General features: G+C 46.6%; 1 protein-coding gene across 2 annotated transcripts in view; it reads right to left on the bottom strand.

Annotated features, from left to right (window-relative positions):
• LOC110521393 (peroxisome proliferator-activated receptor alpha) overlaps nt 1–15096 on the bottom strand; it is a 66275-nt gene extending 51179 nt beyond the window's left edge. Inside the window, exon 1 of one of the 2 annotated variants that reach the window (XM_021598925.2) lies at nt 14938–15096. The gene's annotated coding sequence lies outside the window, so the exon portion shown is untranslated. The remainder of the gene's footprint in view (nt 1–14937) is intronic. The other variant, XM_036968538.1, reaches the window with a different exon arrangement.
• Between the last annotated feature and the right edge of the window lie 4329 nt (nt 15097–19425).

Raw genomic sequence — 19425 nt, 5'->3', positions numbered from 1 at the left:
ACTGTGAAGTCCATGGAGAACAAGAGCACCTCCTCCCAGCTGCCCACTGCACTGAGGCTAGATAACACGGTCACCACCGATAAATCCATGATTATCGAAAACTTCAACAAGCATTTCTCAACGGCTGGCCATGCCTTCCGCCTGGCTACTCCAACCTCGGCCAACAGCTCCCCCCCCCCCCCCCCCCCCCCCCCCCCCCCCCGCAGCTACTCGCCCAAGCCTCTCCAGGTGCTCCTTTACCCAAATCCTAATAGCAGATGTTCTGAAAGAGCTGCAAAACCTGGACCCGTACAAATCAGCTGGGCTTGACAATCTGGACCCTCTATTCCTGAAACTATCCGCCGCCATTGTCGCAACCCCTATTACCAGCCTGTTCAACCTCTCTTTCATATCGTCTGAGATCCCCAAGGATTGGAAAGCTGCCGCAGTCATCCCCCTCTTCAAAGGGGGCGACACCCTGGACCCAAACTGTTACAGACCTATATCCATCCTGCCCTGCCTATCTAAGGTCTTCGAAAGCCAAGTCAACAAACAGGTCACTGACCATCTCGAATCCCACCGTACCTTCTCCGCTGTGCAATCTGGTTTCCGAGCCGGTCACGGGTGTACCTCAGCCACGCTCAAGGTACTAAACGATATCATAACCGCCATCGATAAAAGACAGTACTGTGCAGCCGTCTTCATAGACCTTGCCAAGGCTTTCGACTCTGTCAATCACCGTATTCTTATCGGCAGACTCAGTAGCCTCGGTTTTTCGGATGACTGCCTTGCCTGGTTCACCAATTACTTTGCAGACAGAGTTCAGTGTGTCAAATCGGAGGGCATGCTGTCCGGTCCTCTGGCAGTCTCTATGGGGGTGCCACAGGGTTCAATTCTCGGGCCGACTCTTTTCTCTGTATATATCAATGATGTTTCTCATGCTGCGGGCGATTCCCTGATCCACCTCTACGCAGACGACACCATTCTATATACTCCCGGCCCGTCCTTGGACACTGTGCTATCTAACCTCCAAACGAGCTTCAATGCCATACAGCACTCCTTCCGTGGCCTCCAACTGCTCTTAAACGCTAGTAAAACCAAATGCATGCTTTTCAACCGTTCGCTGCCTGCACCCGCACGCCTGACCAGCATCACCACCCTGGATGGTTCCGACCTTGAATATGTGGACATCTATAAGTACCTAGGTGTCTGGCTAGACTCTAAACTCTCCTTCCAGACCCATATCAAACATCTCCAATTGAAAATCAAATCAAGAGTCGGCTTTCTATTCCGCAACAAAGCCTCCTTCACTCCGCCAAACTTACCCTAGTAAAACTGACTATCCTACCGATCCTCGACTTCGGCGATGTCATCTACAAAATTGCTTCCAATACTCTACTCAGCAAACTGGATGCAGTTTATCACAGTGCCATCGGTTTTGTCACTAAAGCACCTTATACCACCCACCACTGCGACTTGTATGCTCTAGTCGGCTGGCCCTCGCTACATATTCGTCGCCAGACCCACTGGCTCCAGGTCATCTACAAGTCCATGCTAGGTAAAGCTCCGCCTTATCTCAGTTCACTGGTTACAATGGCAACACCCATCCGTAGCACGCGCTCCAGCAGGTGTATCTCACTGATCATCCCTAAAGCCAACACCTCATTTGGCCGCCTTTCGTTCCAGTTCTCTGCTGCCTGTGACTGGAACGAATTGCAAAAATCGCTGAAGTTGGAGACTTTTATCTCCCTCACCAACTTCAAACATCTGCTATCTGAGCAGCTAACCGATCGCTGCAGCTGTACATAGTCTATTGGTAAATAGCCCACCCATTTTCACCTACCTCATCCCCATACTGTTTTTATTTATTTATTTTTCTGCTCTTTTGCAAACCAATATCTCTACCTGTACATAACCATCTGATCATTTATCACTCCAGTGTTAATCTGCATAATTGTAATTATTTGCCTACCTTCTCATGCCTTTTGCACACAATGTATATAGACTCCCCTTTTTTCTACTGTGTTATTGACTTGTTAATTGTTTACTCCATGTGTAACTCTGTGTTGTCTGTTCACACTGCTATGCCTTATATTGGCCAGGTCGCAGTTGCAAATGAGAACTTGTTCTCAACTAGCCTACCTGGTTAAATAAAGGTGAAAAAAAAAATATATATATATATTCTTGTTCTGAGAAATGAAGGCTATTCCATGCGAGAAATTGCCAAGAAACTGAAGATCTCGTACAATGCTGTGTAATACTTCCTTCACAGAACAGCACAAACTGGTTCTAACCAGAATAGAAATAGGAGTGGGAAGCCCCGGTGCACAACTGAGCAAGAGGACAAGAGGACAAGTCTAGTTTGAGAAACAAATGCCTCACAAGTCCTCCACTGGCAGCTTCTTTAAATAGTACCCGCAAAACACCAGTCTCAACGTCAACAGTGAAGAGGTGATTCCGGGATGCTCGCCTTCAAGGCAGAGTTCCTCTGTCCAGTGTCTGTGTTCTTTTGACCATCTTAATCTTTTCTTTTTATTGGCTAGTCTGAGATATGTCTTTTTCTTTGCTTTCTGCATAGAAGGCCAGCATCTCGGAGTTGCCTCTTCACTTTTGACATTGAGACTGGTGTTACGTTACAGCCTTATTCTTACATGGATTACATTTTGTTTGTGTGCATCTGTATGTTGTCATTTGTGTGTGGATGGTTTGTGTTGTAAAAAAAAAAGGTTCATAAAATGTAGATGTTTATTTTTTTGAACAAACGCAGATTCATTGAAAATTCCCTTACAGGCCTTGAGATGGTGGCGGTGGTTAAATGGGTTGCTAACTGTTCATTCTTTTCAGCAAAGACATATGTAATAGTTCCAAATAGTTGCCCCTGGGCCTGTTTGATGAGCAGGCACTCTCCTCGTTGCCACGTAATGCCAACTCCTGTTTATCTACGTAGGTAGCATGATGTAGCATTAATTAGCTAGGTCTTACAAAATCTCACAGTTCTCTTTTACATTTGCATTGTGCATACTGACATTCAATCTCTGTTGTTCATTCAATGCCAGATCTATCTTAAGAGCTATATGGCTTTGGATGTGAGACACAGATTCTTCATGCTTGTTGAGTGCTGTAGGCAAGTTGTCCAAGTCGCAGTAACCAGATGTTGTCCACACGCTGTCACTGGTGGAGAACAGCATGCAGGGGAAGAGTCGGCTGCTAGCAGCTCTGCCACAGAGAAAGGTTTTTTGTTGATACCACTCAGATTGAAATGATCATGTTATTTCTGTCCCTTTCTTTGATGTTGGTCCCTAAACTCAGGTGTTGGTCTTCCTTATCACCCCATTTCGCTAGAAAATCCAACTTTGGAAACTTTCAGATGCAATATTTCAGCCATCCTGATCAGCTTACTTTAGCTAGCAGTAAAACGAACGTAACTGTGAAAAGGCTGCAGATGTGACGTGTGACGTTCTCAGGCAGGATTATTATTCGAGTGCAATGAAAATGAAGGGGACATATTGACACATGAAAGGCAGCGAAGCTGGCAGTATAGGGTAGAAACACGCATGCGCAAGTCATGTCAATGCCTTGAGTTTGGAGTTTGAAGGGCGGGAAAAGGGCACACGTTGAGGCTGACTTTCCCCTAGCATCCTTGCGCATTTTGTACCAGATCACCACAAATGTTCTTTCATTTTTACAGGGTAGGCACTGCCTACCCTCCCTACCCTGACCAGACATCACTACTCCAGGACTTCCCACTGGACACAGACGTCTATTCAGCGTCTATTCCACATTGGTTAAAATGTTTATTCAACCAGTTTGTGCCCAATGATAGATACCATGTGTTTTACCCTCGGAACGTCCTCTGAAACCACAGCCTTCATCTTCACCACCAGGTTCCCTTAGGAATGCATCCCAAATGGTACCATATTCCCTTAATGGTGCACTACCCTATGGGCCCTGCACAACAGTAGTGCACTGCAAAGGGAATAGGGTGCCATTTTTGACGATGGTAAAATCCCTCAGTCCCATCTATAGGATTGGGTCACAGACAGACTTACTGTAAGCTGCTCTGGACAGGAGCTTGTCTGAGCTAAGGATGGGGAGGAGCCATCACCATCATCATGGCCCATTGATGTCAGCTGACTGACTGTCAGGGTACTTTGAACCCCAAGGGGCTTAAATCTATGGGTGCCGGATTGGACTGGTTTGCCTATGATGCTTGTGATGGGCTCACTTGAGTGTCTCTTTCTCGCTATCTCTTTGCTCTGTAGTGTTGGAGTCGGGGTCTACTGTATCTGTCAGAGCGGGGTGTATGTGGCCGAAGGGGTGGGAGGTGGGGTTTAGGCATCCATGTGGCTGGTGAGTCGGAGGTGGAGGTGGGAGTGGGGTTGGGCTCGGCCACGTCTCGCTACGTGAGGCCCGTCTAGAGAAGTCAGTCACCTAGTTTCAGCCTCTTCTGCTCTAGTAATGTCTGATTCCATTACTGGGTAAAGCCCTGACCAATCTTCATAGGTGTTCCGCCATAGACATTCTACTGTAGAGCCCCACTATAAAGCCCCACTGACCAGCTCAGAGTGCCACTGCAGCCTGTTCAGTTGATTGGATGAGCCTAGGTGTAAGTGGAAATTATTCATCAACACTATGCTGTGGAGAAGGGCCTTTTGTTTCTGTCCATCGGCCAGCGCACTTTCAACACAAAGCTGTCATCAAGACAAAGGCTGGCTATTTGAAGAATCTCAAATATGAAATATATTTTCATTTGTTTAACACTTTTTTCTTACTACATGATTCCATATGTGTTATTTCATAGTTTTGATGTCTTCACTATAGTAGTAAAATAGTAAAAATAAAGAAAAACCCTTGAATGAGTAGGTGTTCTTAAACTTTTGACCGGTAGTATATATCTCAATCAGTAGCGCCGTCTACCATTATTACATTACATGTCTATTGTGTTACTATATATCTCAATCAGTAGCGCTGACTACTAGGCATGTTGTGTGTATAGTGCTGTCTACATGTAAGCCTACTTGCTGGCATTTGGGCTGCTGTCTGTAGTGCTGAAAGTCCCCTGTTCGTGCAGGGCACAAGCTATTAGGGCCTGTGAATGTGTGTCTAATATTTGCGTTGCCTATCTGCTGCTGTTTGATGATTGGTTGTGGTTGTTTGATGGTTATCTTTATGATCCTGTCGTACTGATAAACACAGTAGAAAAAAATCCACTTTATGAGTGTGTGTGCGTGCGAGTGAGAGAAGGGGATAGAAAGAGCCTACCCGGCATCAGACCTTACCCGGCATCAGACCTTACCCGGCATTAGACCTTACCCGGCATTAGACCTTACCCGGCATCAGACCTTACCGGGCATCAGACCTTACTGGGCATCAGACCTTACCGGGCATCACACCATACCCGGCATCAGACCTTACCGGGCATCAGATCTTACCGGGCATCAGACCTTACCTGGCATCAGACCTTACCCGGCATTAGACCTTACCTGGCATCAGACCTGACCGGGCATCAGACCTTACCGGGCATCAGACCATACCCGGCATCAGACCTTACCGGGCATCAGATCTTACCGGGCATCAGATCTTACCGGGCATCAGACCCTCCCGGTCATCAGACCTTACCCGGCATCAGTTCTTACCCGGCATCAGACCTTACCGGGCATCAGACCTTACCCGGCATCAGACCTTACCGGGCATCAGATCTTACCGGGCATCAGACCTTACCGGGCATCAGACCTTACCGGGCATCAGACCATACCCGGCATCAGACCTTACCGGGCATCAGATCTTACCGGGCATCAGATCTTACCGGGCATCAGACCCTCCCGGTCATCAGACCTTACCCGGCATCAGTTCTTACCCGGCATCAGACCTTACCGGGCATCAGACCTTACCCGGCATCAGATCTTCCCGGGCATCAGACCTTACCTGGCATCAGACCTTACCGGGCATCAGACCTTACTTGGCATCAGATCTTACCCGGCATCAGATCTTACCGGGCATCAGACCTAACCCGGCATCAGATCTTACCGGGCATCAGACCTTACCGGGCATCAGATCTTACCGGGCATCAGACCTTACCTGGCATCAGCCCTTACCCGGCATTAGATCTTGCCTGGCATCAGACCTTACCGGGCATCAGACCTTACCGGGCATCAGACCATACCCGGCATCAGACCTTACCGGGCATCAGATCTTACCGGGCATCAGACCTTACCCGGCATCAGACCTTACCGGGCATCAGACCTTACCCGGCATCAGACCTTACCCGGCATTAGACCTTACCCGGCATCAGACCTTACCGGGCATCAGACCTTACCCGGCATCAGACCTTACCGGGCATCAGATCTTACCGGGCATCAGACCCTCCCGGTCATCAGATCTTACCGGGCATCAGACCCTCCCGGTCATCAGACCTTACCCGGCATCAATTCTTACCCGGCATCAGACCTTACCTGGCATCAGATCTTCCCGGGCATCCGACCTTACCTGGCATCAGACCTTACCGGGCATCAGATCTTACCGGGCATCAGACCTTACCGGGCATCAGACCTTACCTGGCATCAGACCTTACTTGGCATCAGATCTTACCCGGCATCAGATCTTACCGGGCATCAGACCTAACCCAGCATCAGATCTTACCGGGCATCAGACCTTACCCGGCATCAGATCTTACCGGGCATTAGATCTTACCCGGCATCAGATCTTACCGGGCATCAGACCTTACCCGGCATCAGATCTTACCGGGCATTAGATCTTACCCGGCATCAGTCCTTACCCGGCATCAGATCTTACCGGGCATCAGACCTTACCTGGCATCAGACCTTACCCGGCATCAGATCTTATCGGGTATCAGACCTTACTTGGCATCAGATCTTACCCGGCATCAGATCTTACCGGGCATCAGACCTAACCCGGCATCAGATCTTACCGGGCATCAGACCTTACCCGGCATCAGATCTTACCGGGCATTAGATCTTACCCGGCATCAGTTCTTACCCGGCATCAGACCTTACCCGGCATCAGATCTTACCGGCATCAGATCTTACCGGGCATCAGACCTTACCCGGCATCAGATCTTACCGGGCATCAGACCTTACCCTGCATCAGACCTTACCGGGCATCAGACCATACCCGGCATCAGACCTTACCGGGCATCAGATCTTACCGGGCATCAGACCTTACCTGGCATCAGACCTTACCCGGCATTAGATCTTACCTGGCATCAGACTTTACCGGGCATCAGACCTTACCGGGCATCAGACCATACCCGGCATCAGACCTTACCGGGCATCAGATCTTACAGGGCATCAGACCTTACCGGGCATCAGATCTTACCCGGCATCAGACCTCACCGGGCATCAGATCTTACCGGGCATCAGACCCTCCCGGTCATCAGATCTTACCGGGCATCAGACCCTCCCGGTCATCAGACCTTACCCGGCATCAGACCTTACCCGGCATTAGACCTTACCTGGCATCAGACCTTACCGGGCATCAGACCTTACCGGGCATCAGACCCTACCCGGCATCAGACCTTACCGGGCATCAGATCTTACCGGGCATCAGACCTTACCGGGCATCAGACCTTACCCGGCATCAGACACTACCGGGCATCAGACCTTACCCGGCATCAGATCTTACGGGGCATCAGACCCTCCCGGTCATCAGATCTTACCGGGCATCAGACCCTCCCGGTCATCAGACCTTACCCGGCATCAGTTCTTACCCGGCATCAGACCTTACCGGGCATCAGACCTTACCCGGCATCAGATCTTACCGGGCATCAGACCTTACCCGGCATCAGATCTTACCGGGCATTAGATCTTACCCGGCATCAGTTCTTACCCGGCATCAGACCTTACCCGGCATCAGATCTTACCGGCATCAGATCTTACCGGGCATCAGACCTTACCCGGCATCAGATCTTACCGGGCATCAGACCTTACCCGGCATCAGACCTTACCGGGCATCAGACCATACCCGGCATCAGACCTTACCGGGCATCAGATCTTACCGGGCATCAGACCTTACCTGGCATCAGACCTTACCCGGCATTAGATCTTACCTGGCATCAGACTTTACCGGGCATCAGACCTTACCGGGCATCAGACCATACCCGGCATCAGACCTTACCGGGCATCAGATCTTACCGGGCATCAGACCTTACCGGGCATCAGATCTTACCGGGCATCAGACCTTACCTGACATCAGACCTTACCCGGCATTAGACCTTACCTGGCATCAGACCTTACCGGGCATCAGACCTTACCGGGCATCAGACCATACCCGGCATCAGACCATACCGGGCATCAGATCTTACCGGGCATCAGACCTTACCGGGCATCAGACCTTACCCGGCATCAGACACTACCGGGCATCAGACCTTACCCGGCATCAGATCTTACCGGGCATCAGACCCTCCCGGTCATCAGATCTTACCGGGCATCAGACCCTCCCGGTCATCAGACCTTACCCGGCATCAGTTCTTACCCGGCATCAGTTCTTACCCGGCATCAGACCTTACCCGGCATCAGATCTTCCCGGGCATCAGACCTTACCTGGCATCAGACCTTACCGGGCATCAGATCTTACCGGGCATCAGACCTTACCGGGCATCAGACCTTACCCGGCATCAGACCTTACTTGGCATCAGATCTTACCCGGCATCAGATCTTACCGGGCATCAGACCTAACCCGGCATCAGATCTTACCGGGCATCAGACCTTACCCGGAATCAGATCTTACCGGGCATTAGATCTTACCCGGCATCAGATCTTACCGGGCATCAGACCTTACCCGGCATCAGATCTTACCGGGCATTAGATCTTACCCGGCATCAGTCCTTACCCGGCATCAGATCTTACCGGGCATCAGACCTTACCCGGCATCAGACCTTACCCGGCATCAGATCTTATCGGGTATCAGACCGTACCCGGCATCAGATCTTACCGGGCATCAGACCTTACCCGGCATCAGATCTTACCAGCATCAGATCTTACCGGGCATCAGACCTTACCCGGCATCAGATCTTACCCGGCATCAGACCTTACCGGGCATCAAACCTTACCCGGCATCAGACCTTACCGGGCATCAGACCTTACCGCACACTACTGCTCTGGAGCTAATCAAATGGTTACTAGAGAGAGAGAGATCACTCATGCACAGACAGAGAAGTACATAGATACACATACACACATGTACAAACAAGTGCACACATGTGCATGAATGCATGCACGTACACACACACACACACACACACACGCCTCAACACATACACACGCTCATACGCCTCAACACATACACACGCTCATACGCCTCAACACACCCACACGCTCACACGCCTCAACACATACACACGCTCATACGCCTCAACACATACACACGCTCACACGCCTCAACACATACACACGCTCACACGCTTCAACACATACACACGCTCATACGCCTCAACACATACACACGCTCATACGCCTCAACACATACACACGCTCATACACCTCAACACATACACACGCTCACACGCCTCAACACATACACACGCTCATGCGCCTCAACACATACACACGCTCATACACGTCAACACATACACACGCTCATACGCCTCAACACATACACACACTCATACGCCTCAACACACCCACACGCTCATACACCTCAACACATACACACGCTCACACGCCTCAACACATACACACGCTCATAAGCCTCAACACATACACACACTCATACGCCTCAACACATACACACGCTCATACGCCTCAACACACCCACACGCTCATACACCTCAACACATACACACGCTCATACACCTCAACACATACACACGCTCATAAGCCTCAACACATACACACGCTCATACGCCTCAACACATACACACGCTCATTCGCCTCAACACACCCACACGCTCACACGCCTCAACACATACACACGCTCACACGCCTCAACACACCCACACGCTCATACACCTCAACACATACACACGCTCATACGCCTCAACACATACACACGCTCATACGCCTCAACACATACACACGCTCACACGCCTCAACACATACACACGCTCATACGCCTCAACACATATTTCTCTTCAGAAATTACTCTCAACTGTCTCAACAAAGTCACCTAATGAACATGCATACCAGGCTTCCAAAAGAGGATTCTTGTTGCAAACCTACTGACAACATGTTCTTTATGGACTCACAGAGAAAGACCGGTGATAAATGTAAGAAAGAACGCAGTTAAGAGGAAACCGGAAAGTCCTGTTTGAGGTGAAAAGAGAAATCCCTCCCCTCTGTCTCTCTTTCTTTCTGTCTGTCTCTTTCTTCCTCTGTCTCCTTGTCTCTATGCAGCTGTCTAAAGCAGCCAAGCACAAGCTGATTACAGGTCTCAGGTTCCTAGAGTAGAGACAAGTCTCTCACAGTGCAGCCAAGCCACATAGAAACAGACTGCCTAAGGACAGAGCAGGAGAAGTCTCCCATAGATCTTTAAGAATAGACTAAACATGTACAACACATGGTTAGGAAGGGACTGAGTCCCGAGATTGTGGGTCAAAGACATTATGTAGGAACTATTCATCTGCAGTGTTTCTAAACCATATCTCTGTGGAGTGTGATGTGAAGTTGCATGAAAAGCTCTGATGAGAAACTATACCTTTTTGAAAACTAAAGAAGATCCATTGGGTTCTTTCAGTGCGGTACCAAGTCAATGTGCAGGGGTACAGGTTAGTCGAGCCTTTTGGACCTAAACTTGGTGCTTCAGTACCGCTTGCCGAGCGGTTGCAGAGAGAACAGTCTATTACTTGGGTAACTGGAATCTTAAAAAAAAAAATTGCGCCTTCCTCTGACACGCATAGTAAATAAGTCCTGGATGGCAGGAAGCTTGGCCCCAGGTGATGTATTGGGCCGTACGCTCTACACTCAGTAGCGCCTTACGGTCGGATGCCGAGCAGTTGCCATACCAGGCGGTGATGCAACCAGTCAGGATGCTCTTGATAGTGCAGCTGTAGAATTTTTGGAGGATCTGGGGACCACTGCCAAATCTTTTCACTCTCCTGAGGGGGAGACTGTCTTGGTGTGTTTGAACCATGATAGTTTGTTTCTGATGTGGACACCAAGGCGGCAGGTAGCCTAGCCTAGTGGGCCAGTAACTGAAAGGTTGCTAGATCAAATCCCTGAGCTGACAAGGTAAAAATCTGTCATTTTGCCCCTGAACAAGGCAGTTAACCCATTGTTCCTAGGTCATCATTGTGAATAAGAATTTGTTCCTAACTTACTTGCCTAGTTACAAGTAACTCTAAACTCTTGACCCCCTTTTTCTCCCCAATTGAATGGTATCCAATTGGTAGTAGTTACTGTCTGTCTTGTCTCATTGCTGCAACTCCCGTACGGACTCGGGAGAGGCAAAGGTCGAGAGTCATGCGTCCTCCAAAACACAACCCAACCAAGCCGCACAGCTTCTTGACACAACACAAATGCATGCAGAGGAAACACCGTACACCTAGCGACCTGGACCGCATGCACTGTTCCCGGCCCACCACAGGAGTCACTAGTGCACAATGAGACAAGGATATCCCTGCCGGCCAAACCCTCCCTAACCCACCACCATGGGGTGGTGCCAATTGTGCACCACCCCATGGCCCTCCCAGTTGTGGCTGGCTGCGACAGAGCCTGGGCTCAAACCCAGAATCTCTGGTGGCACTGCAATGCAGTGCCTTAGACCACTGCACCACCCGGGAGGCCTCAACCATGGTAGATCATTGCTGGACCTTAAAACAAGTAGAAACTTTTCAGCGTGAAGAGGGCCTAGGTGGAAAGTTTCACTGATGGAAGGGTGACCTTTGAACTAAAGGCAAACTCCACGTCCACATGGCCCTGGCAGTATGAAGAGGGCCCCAAGGCAGCAACCTGAGAGACTAATGTAACCCTCAACTACCACTACACAGTGCAGTCAGTGACTGTCCAGGCTATCCTTACCAAACCTCACAGAGAACACTGTGATCAACAGTTGTGGTCAAATATATTGGCACCCTTGCACCATTCACTATTTCCTAAAAAATAAGTTAAAATAAAAAAAAACGTTTGATGTTCACATGTGTATTTGTTTGATTTATAACTGTTAAGGTTTAAGAAAAAATATATATATATAATTTAGATTTTCCACTTCAAAGCAAAAAATGGCCTGGACTAAATTCTTCAAAATTCAAATGAATTTGTTTGGAGGCAGGTGATTCTCGTGTATGTCTAATTTACCTCACCTGTGGTAAATTGCAGGTGCCTACAGGGTCATAATAGCCATTCAAGGGCCTCCTGAGTGGCGCAGCGATGCAAGGCGTGACTACAGACCCAGGTTCGATCCCAGGCTGTCTCACAGCCAGCCGTGACCGGGAGACCCATGAGGCGGCGCACAATTGGCCCAGCGTCATCCGGGTTAGGGGAGGGTTTGACTGACCGGGATGTCCTTGTCCCAATCTGCTCTAGCGACTCCTTGTGGCGGGCCGGGCGCCTGCAAGCTGACTTTGGTCACCAGCTGGACGGTGTTTCCTCTGACACATTGATGTGGCTGGCTTCCGGGTTAAGTGTACGGCTTGACTGGCTTGTATTCCGGAGAACGCGTGACTCTCGAGCTTCGCCTCTCCCGAGTCCATACTGGATTTGCAGCAATGGGACAAGACTGTAACTACCAATTGGATATCAGGAAAAAGGGGGTAAAAGTACTACATAATATATATATATATATATATATATATATATATATATATATATATATATATATATATATATATATATATATATATATATATATATAGCCATTCAACCAGTTTTTAAAAGAGAATACTGAACATTCTGCTCCATTGCACTCCGTTGTAAAGTGCAAGGGTGCCAATATATTTGACCGCAACTTGTATGAGTACCAAATTCAGAATTTTTTTAGGTGACTAAAAGAAGGTAATAAGTGGATTAAAATCCCAACCATCTTGGATGTGGAAAAACCCGGGCAGCATTCCTGTAGCTTGGAGGACTGGGGCAGGAACAGGAACGGCAGGATTTGGGTCAAGTTTCAGACTCACAGAGGAAGTGTGCAATTTGGCACTGAAAGGCTCTATTGGTAGGTTGTTGATTCCCTTCATAAGAGATCATTTTACGGCAAGCATTATACACATACTAGGTTACAATTTAGTTTGATTAATATACATTTTGCGTAATGTGCATAACTTTGACCTGCTAAAAAAGCAAGTCATTTCGGCACCACGTTACGTACTAAATGTAGGTATGAACTAACCATTAGCAGTCTAGAAATAACTTTATATTGTACTTGTATATCCTTCACAAACCCTTTATAAACGTATTATGAAGCCCATTATAAAGACCTAACCATTCAGACACACATGTGGGACCCTTTTATCCCATCTGTATATACACATAGAAAAGTATAGATAAGTATAATAGTATATCGTTTATAGATAGTGTGAATGAAGTACATTTATTCTAAAAACAGAGCAAACCTGGAAATGTCCTCATGATTAGAAGGGAGGCAAACCTGCAGGCCAAGACAAAAGGATGATCACCCTGAGCATTGAGCCAACTCTCAACACATGCTTCCTCTTCCCTTACAGTAATACCCATTCACTATCAACAGGCCTACAAGCTTTCTTCCAAAACCTGACCGCCCAGACACACGTTTTAGCGTCATTACTGATTCTGTCCTCAACACTGCCTCTCGCCCCTATTTGCCATATAAAGACCAACTTCAAAGTGTAGGCTAGTCATACTCAACATAATATTATACTCATTCTGAGCAAAATTATTACTACGGAGTTATTCTGAATGAGAAAAGCTGGGAAAAACAAAAACAATTACATTGTAGTAAACTCAACAATGTCATTCATATGCAACTTGCAGCCTAATTATGTATTAGAATGTTACAAAGCTCACATGTTACAAAACTCTCATGGCAATTTTCCAATTCATTATTTATAGAAGTAGCCTAACCCAGGGGTCTTTAACCTTTTCTTGCCCAGAGACCCCCTCTCAGGCAAACTGGCGACCCAGGGACCCATCATACATTAGCAACAATATATATTTTTAAATGCATGTCTTGTCTTATGGTCAGGTGAATGAGAACGTCAAGGAGAAGTAATTCACATTATAAAATAAATAGATTTGGTCGTTTTTTATTATTATTTTTACCTCCCCACATTATAATTGGAAGTGTAAACTCTAACATAGCCTATTAGCTAGAAAGGTAACTTCAAATACATTTTCGCTAAGAACAGCTATTTAGCTGGTTAAACAAAGGTTAGCCGTGTGTTGGCAAACATGTATGTCCAAGTCAAGAAAGCACTTGCCGTACTGGTAGCGGGTACTTTTTCAAAGCCCATGTCAGATTTTCCATTGAGTGTATTTGGCTCCAATGAGTTCAATTTGTTCAACATTAGGAGTTGAGAAATAAAGTTGCCATCATTAGAAGTAAAACATTATCCTCTACTGTAGGTATGTCATTCAACATGGGTTTATTCTGTTGTTGCTAGCGATATTCATTAAAACATTGAAATTATCCAATAATCAAAATCAATTACTTTTTTATATATATATTTTCGCGGACCCCTGCAGTTCGGACCCCTGGAGCTATCAACAGCCATTGGCCTACATCCCAAAAAGCATGTATCATATACATAGGTCGGATGCGCAGGCGTACTCGACTGTACAATAACAATGGCCCCAGATATCTTGTTGCAACATGCATTCATTGATTTTTCAGTTTTTGTTGCTGAAACTATCATGAATGGGATACATTCTTTAAAGATATCAGTCGATGAACACCGGCAAATTTCAATCTTAACACTTCAATTCAATGTCAAAACTATACAGTCTAGAAATTCTGTGATATCAGTCATGAAGCAAGCAATGCATTGAGAGTCACATCGATATGTGCAATAATAAACCTATCAAATCGATCTACCTTACAACGGACAGCCCGATCGGAAACCGACATCCCGTCAGAAACCTCCGTGCGTTGAGAAGCTGTCAGTGCGAGTTCGAGTGGAACAAGGAGGGAAAGAATTGTCCCCTTCAACACGTCCTTGTTTGTCTCCTAAACAACTCTGCTGCTGTCAAAACCGCCCACATACAGCCCACAGAGCACTGCCCACCAGCCGGAACTGACGTAATGATTGACAGCTGGTGTGAAAGAACCACAACCCCCCCCTGACACACCTATCTTTTCAGCGAATAGAAAGAGCCCGTCTTTCCCTTGAGCAGGACGCCCCCTAACAAAGGAATGACATTAGGGAGCAAGGCAATAATCCAACCCAACGCTGCTGCGTTGGCCAATGTAGTAGGAAAAATGTTCACAGAAGCTGAAGACCAGAAATATGGGTATTTTAATAACTTTTAACTCCCTTTATCTACAGTTACTAAAATGTTTTTATATGTATGTATATGTATTACAGGGTTATAAACATAACCTCTGGCTCCTATTATTGTTCCTGTACTACTGTGCATTCCTCTCATCATAATAAAATAGGATCTTATTCTGCATTGAAGGGTGCTGTGCTTTCTCCCGTATTCAGTGCTGCAGAAGGCACACATCCTGTGGTCAGACAACCCCTGAAATGTCATCACACACAGACACGTCATGTGACTCTCCTTCATGTCATGTGTCATGCCCCCCTGCCTCCACAGCTCACCATTGGCCCAAGACATAGGACTTGACATAGGACAAGACATAGGACTTGACATAGGACAAGACATAGGACTTGATTTTACATTTCAGTCATTTAGCAGACGCTCTTTTCCAGTGCGACTTACAGAAGCAATGAAGGTTAAGTGCTTTGCTCAAAGGCACATAGACAGATTTTTCACCTAGTCGACTCAGGGATACGAACCAGCAACCTACTGGCCCAATGTTCTTAACCGCTAGGCTATCTGCCCATAGCATTTTTGACAAGGTCATACTATAGCCTACTGTGCACACAACACAGGCACACCATTGCAGGGATGGAGGACCTGGTCAAAGAACAGCTTGTATAAAATAGGTTTAAAAAATACACTTCATTCAAAAAAACTGTTTTGCTGTTGCCTAAATTCTTCAGCCACACTTCTGTGGATAATATGAAAACCAGTCAATACAGTATCACTGTGAAGAATGCCAAACACATAATGGTGGGGTGTATTAAGTTACCCACAGTTTAACTGATTTAGATACATGTTAATATGATAATATTGACTAGCCAAGCCATGAAGTCCTCCAATAAATTGCTGCAATAAGTTCAACATTAAAGGAGAAGTTTCCTTTGTTACAACCAAATCTCTATTTTTGATATAAATGGCATGTTATGGAAGGTTCCAGACATCTTTTTTGTGATATCGCATGTTTTTGAGAAATTTAACCCAAACAGCAAATCACTTCTTCGTCCTCGTTGTGTAATATGGAGCCCTGAAAAAACATGAACAAAGGCTCCAAAAACACCCAAATACATCCTTTTAGAAACGACAAAGCTCTCAGTATAGTGATGCAGATGTTAAGATGTTGTACGCATGAAATTGTGTCATTCCGAACTTTATCCGCAATGTTATATTCCCTTTTGCACAACTCAAGCCGTTTCCCCTATCCAGCTGTTCCATTTTCCACATAGCCTGCTGCTGCATGTAACTGCCAAAATAAAGGAAACCCGAACATAAAGCATCTTAGCTGTGGAAAGCATGGGGTGCTTCCACACAGGAAGTTTCAGACACTTGTAGAATCTATGGCAAGGTGCATTGAAGCTGTTTTGGTGGCTCATGGTGGCCCAACGCCATATTAAGCAGCCAGGTCACCCGTCATACAAGTCAGTATTCGACATCCATCCATGTCTGAGGACATTGGGCGATGACGTGTAAAATGGCCTCTAGGGGCAACAGTGAATGCTGTTACCTTCAAGTAGGTCTCGGTTTTACTAGGGTGTTGTGGACTGGGATGGTGGATGGGCGTTAACATCTGATTTTAAATGTTGCATGTTGGATCCAGCGATAGAAAGTTGTTGTTTTTATTTTTGTTTTAAGCCTATCCCAAACCTTAACCCTTACCTTAGCCATTCAGAGTTGATGCCTAACCTTAACCTTAAACACTTCGATATTTGACATTTGGAACAACTTCGAAATGTGACGTTTGAGAAACATGGATGAATACTGATAGCTTTGCTGGTTCTGAAAGTGTATCTGGGTGTTTTTGGAGCCTTTGTTCATGCATTTTCAGGGGCCACATACTACACAATGAGGATGAGGATGTGATTTGCTGTTTGGAAGAAGGTCTCTGGAACCTTCCATAACATGCCATTTACATATAAAAATGTTGATTTGGTTGTAAAAAGGAAACATTCCCTTAATGGACCATTTGTGTTTGTACTGGCCTGGTCAGGTGCTGAGTGTGCAACAACCCTCCACTGATTTCTCCTGCAGCCTGTTTCCTCATGTTCTGTCCCCGGTCTGGACTCTATCACACTGTGTCCAGTGCCATTGGCAGAGTGCTGTGTGTTGCTCCATCAGACCTTGGCCCAGATACCCTCCTCCTCTTCCCACACACAAATATATGCACGCACGCGCACACACACACACACACACACACACACACACACACACACACACACACACACACACACACACACACACACACACACACACACACAGAGCCTCATGACAAGCGGTAATCGGCAGCTCTCTGCATTCCCTGGAGTGGCTCCAAGGTCCCAGTCACCAGCCATTGCACTGGAGGTTCCCTGGAGTGGCTCCAAGGCCCCAGTCACCAGCCATTGCACTGGAGGTTCCCTGGAGCGGCTCCAAGGCCCTAGCCACCAGCCATTGCACTGGAGGTTCCTCGCTGTGAGCAAAGGAACATTAGAAGATAAGGCTCATTTCAACACTTTTCAGAGGGGTTGTCAAAAAGTGTCGGGCATTGGATTTTTTCTGTCTGTACCTCTTTATTTGGTTTCACAATCTGAATCTGGGGGATTGACACAGAATGTTTCCCCACAGCTTCTTTATTGAGGAACAACCCATTGACTCCCATTTGAGACAGAATGGCACAATGTCCTGAACCTAATTCCTCAAACCTACTTCATTCACCTCGTTTTGCCCCAAAAAACCCTGGCAGGCATCTTTAATCCTAATCTTCTCCGCATTCTGACTGTGCCCATATTTTTAGACAGGTGTAGACGATTAAAAGACGCATTGTGATCTGATTGTGATCAGATCTACCTGACCATAAATGTATAGGATCATGAATCAGTATGAGGAGATGAGATGCACAGATACTTGCTTACAGATGGCTCATAAATGCCTACCATAAATGTACCCTCAAACCACGGCAGGCTTTGGCATCAGACTGAATCCTACACTTTCTATTTCTTGTCATCCTTTCAAATACAGTTTTTATTTGGTTAATTGTACCTTTATTTTAATAGAGTCCCTCTGTTAAAATAGAGACCAGTCTCTCTTTCACAAGGGAACCATGTATATAAATAGTTTACTAAATACAATATAATGCAAATATACAAAAACTTCAAATACATTCAAGAAACACAATTACATTCATCAGCAAAGTGGGCCCCAATCAGTTTGAACTGCCAGAGAGGCACCAGAACATCCAGCTGTACGAACTCTGTAGATTTTTTCATACATGGTGTGCCAACAAACTAAAAGCAGATTTACCTAACTCTGAGGGGAACAAAGGTATTTCCAGAGTTAACCATCCCTGAGACCATGAACGATAACTCGTATGTCTAAAGGTTATTAACAAAGTTAGATACAGTGGGAGTTTTTGTAAGAGAGCTTTATAAATAAAAAAAGAGAGCGTGACTTCCAAGAGGGCCAGCCTACTTCTGGTAAAGAATGTAGTGATGTGTACTGAACCTGTCTCCCTTAGTAAAACGAAGTGCGCTATGGTAAACTGATTCCATCGGTTTTAATGAAGTGGCAGCTGCCTTCATATAGATCAGGGATGGGAAACATTGATGGGGTGGGGGCCACAAAAAATCTGAACGCATCATGAGGGGCTGCAGTGGCTCAGCGAGTTCCCACATACCCTCCACACACAGTCAGAGCTAGCCCCAGGCTTTTGGAAGCACTAAGCAACAACAAAAAAGATCAGCATGCCTACCATCCCTGATATAGAGGATGTCGTGATACGACCGGTAGGAACGTCGATTGAATGACCTACTTTCTACTATTTAGCGAGTTTCAACTGTTCAAACATTGGAGTAATGTCTTTATGCTGCCAACTGCATAGAAGTTATTACATTTTTTAGTAGAGATCAAATATCAATCAATATCAATTAAATATCTGTGTCTGGACTACTGGCCTGTAGTGGTTAGAGCTTTGGGCCAGTACCTGGAAGGTTGCTGGATTGAATCCCCGAGCTGACAAGGTAAAAATCTGTCGTTATGTCCCTGAGCAAGGCAGTTAACCCACTGT

This window comes from Oncorhynchus mykiss, chromosome 30, assembly GCF_013265735.2.
Source record: "Oncorhynchus mykiss isolate Arlee chromosome 30, USDA_OmykA_1.1, whole genome shotgun sequence".
NCBI classification, from domain to species: domain Eukaryota; kingdom Metazoa; phylum Chordata; class Actinopteri; order Salmoniformes; family Salmonidae; genus Oncorhynchus; species Oncorhynchus mykiss.
This window is presented reverse-complemented; position numbering and strand designations above follow the sequence as displayed.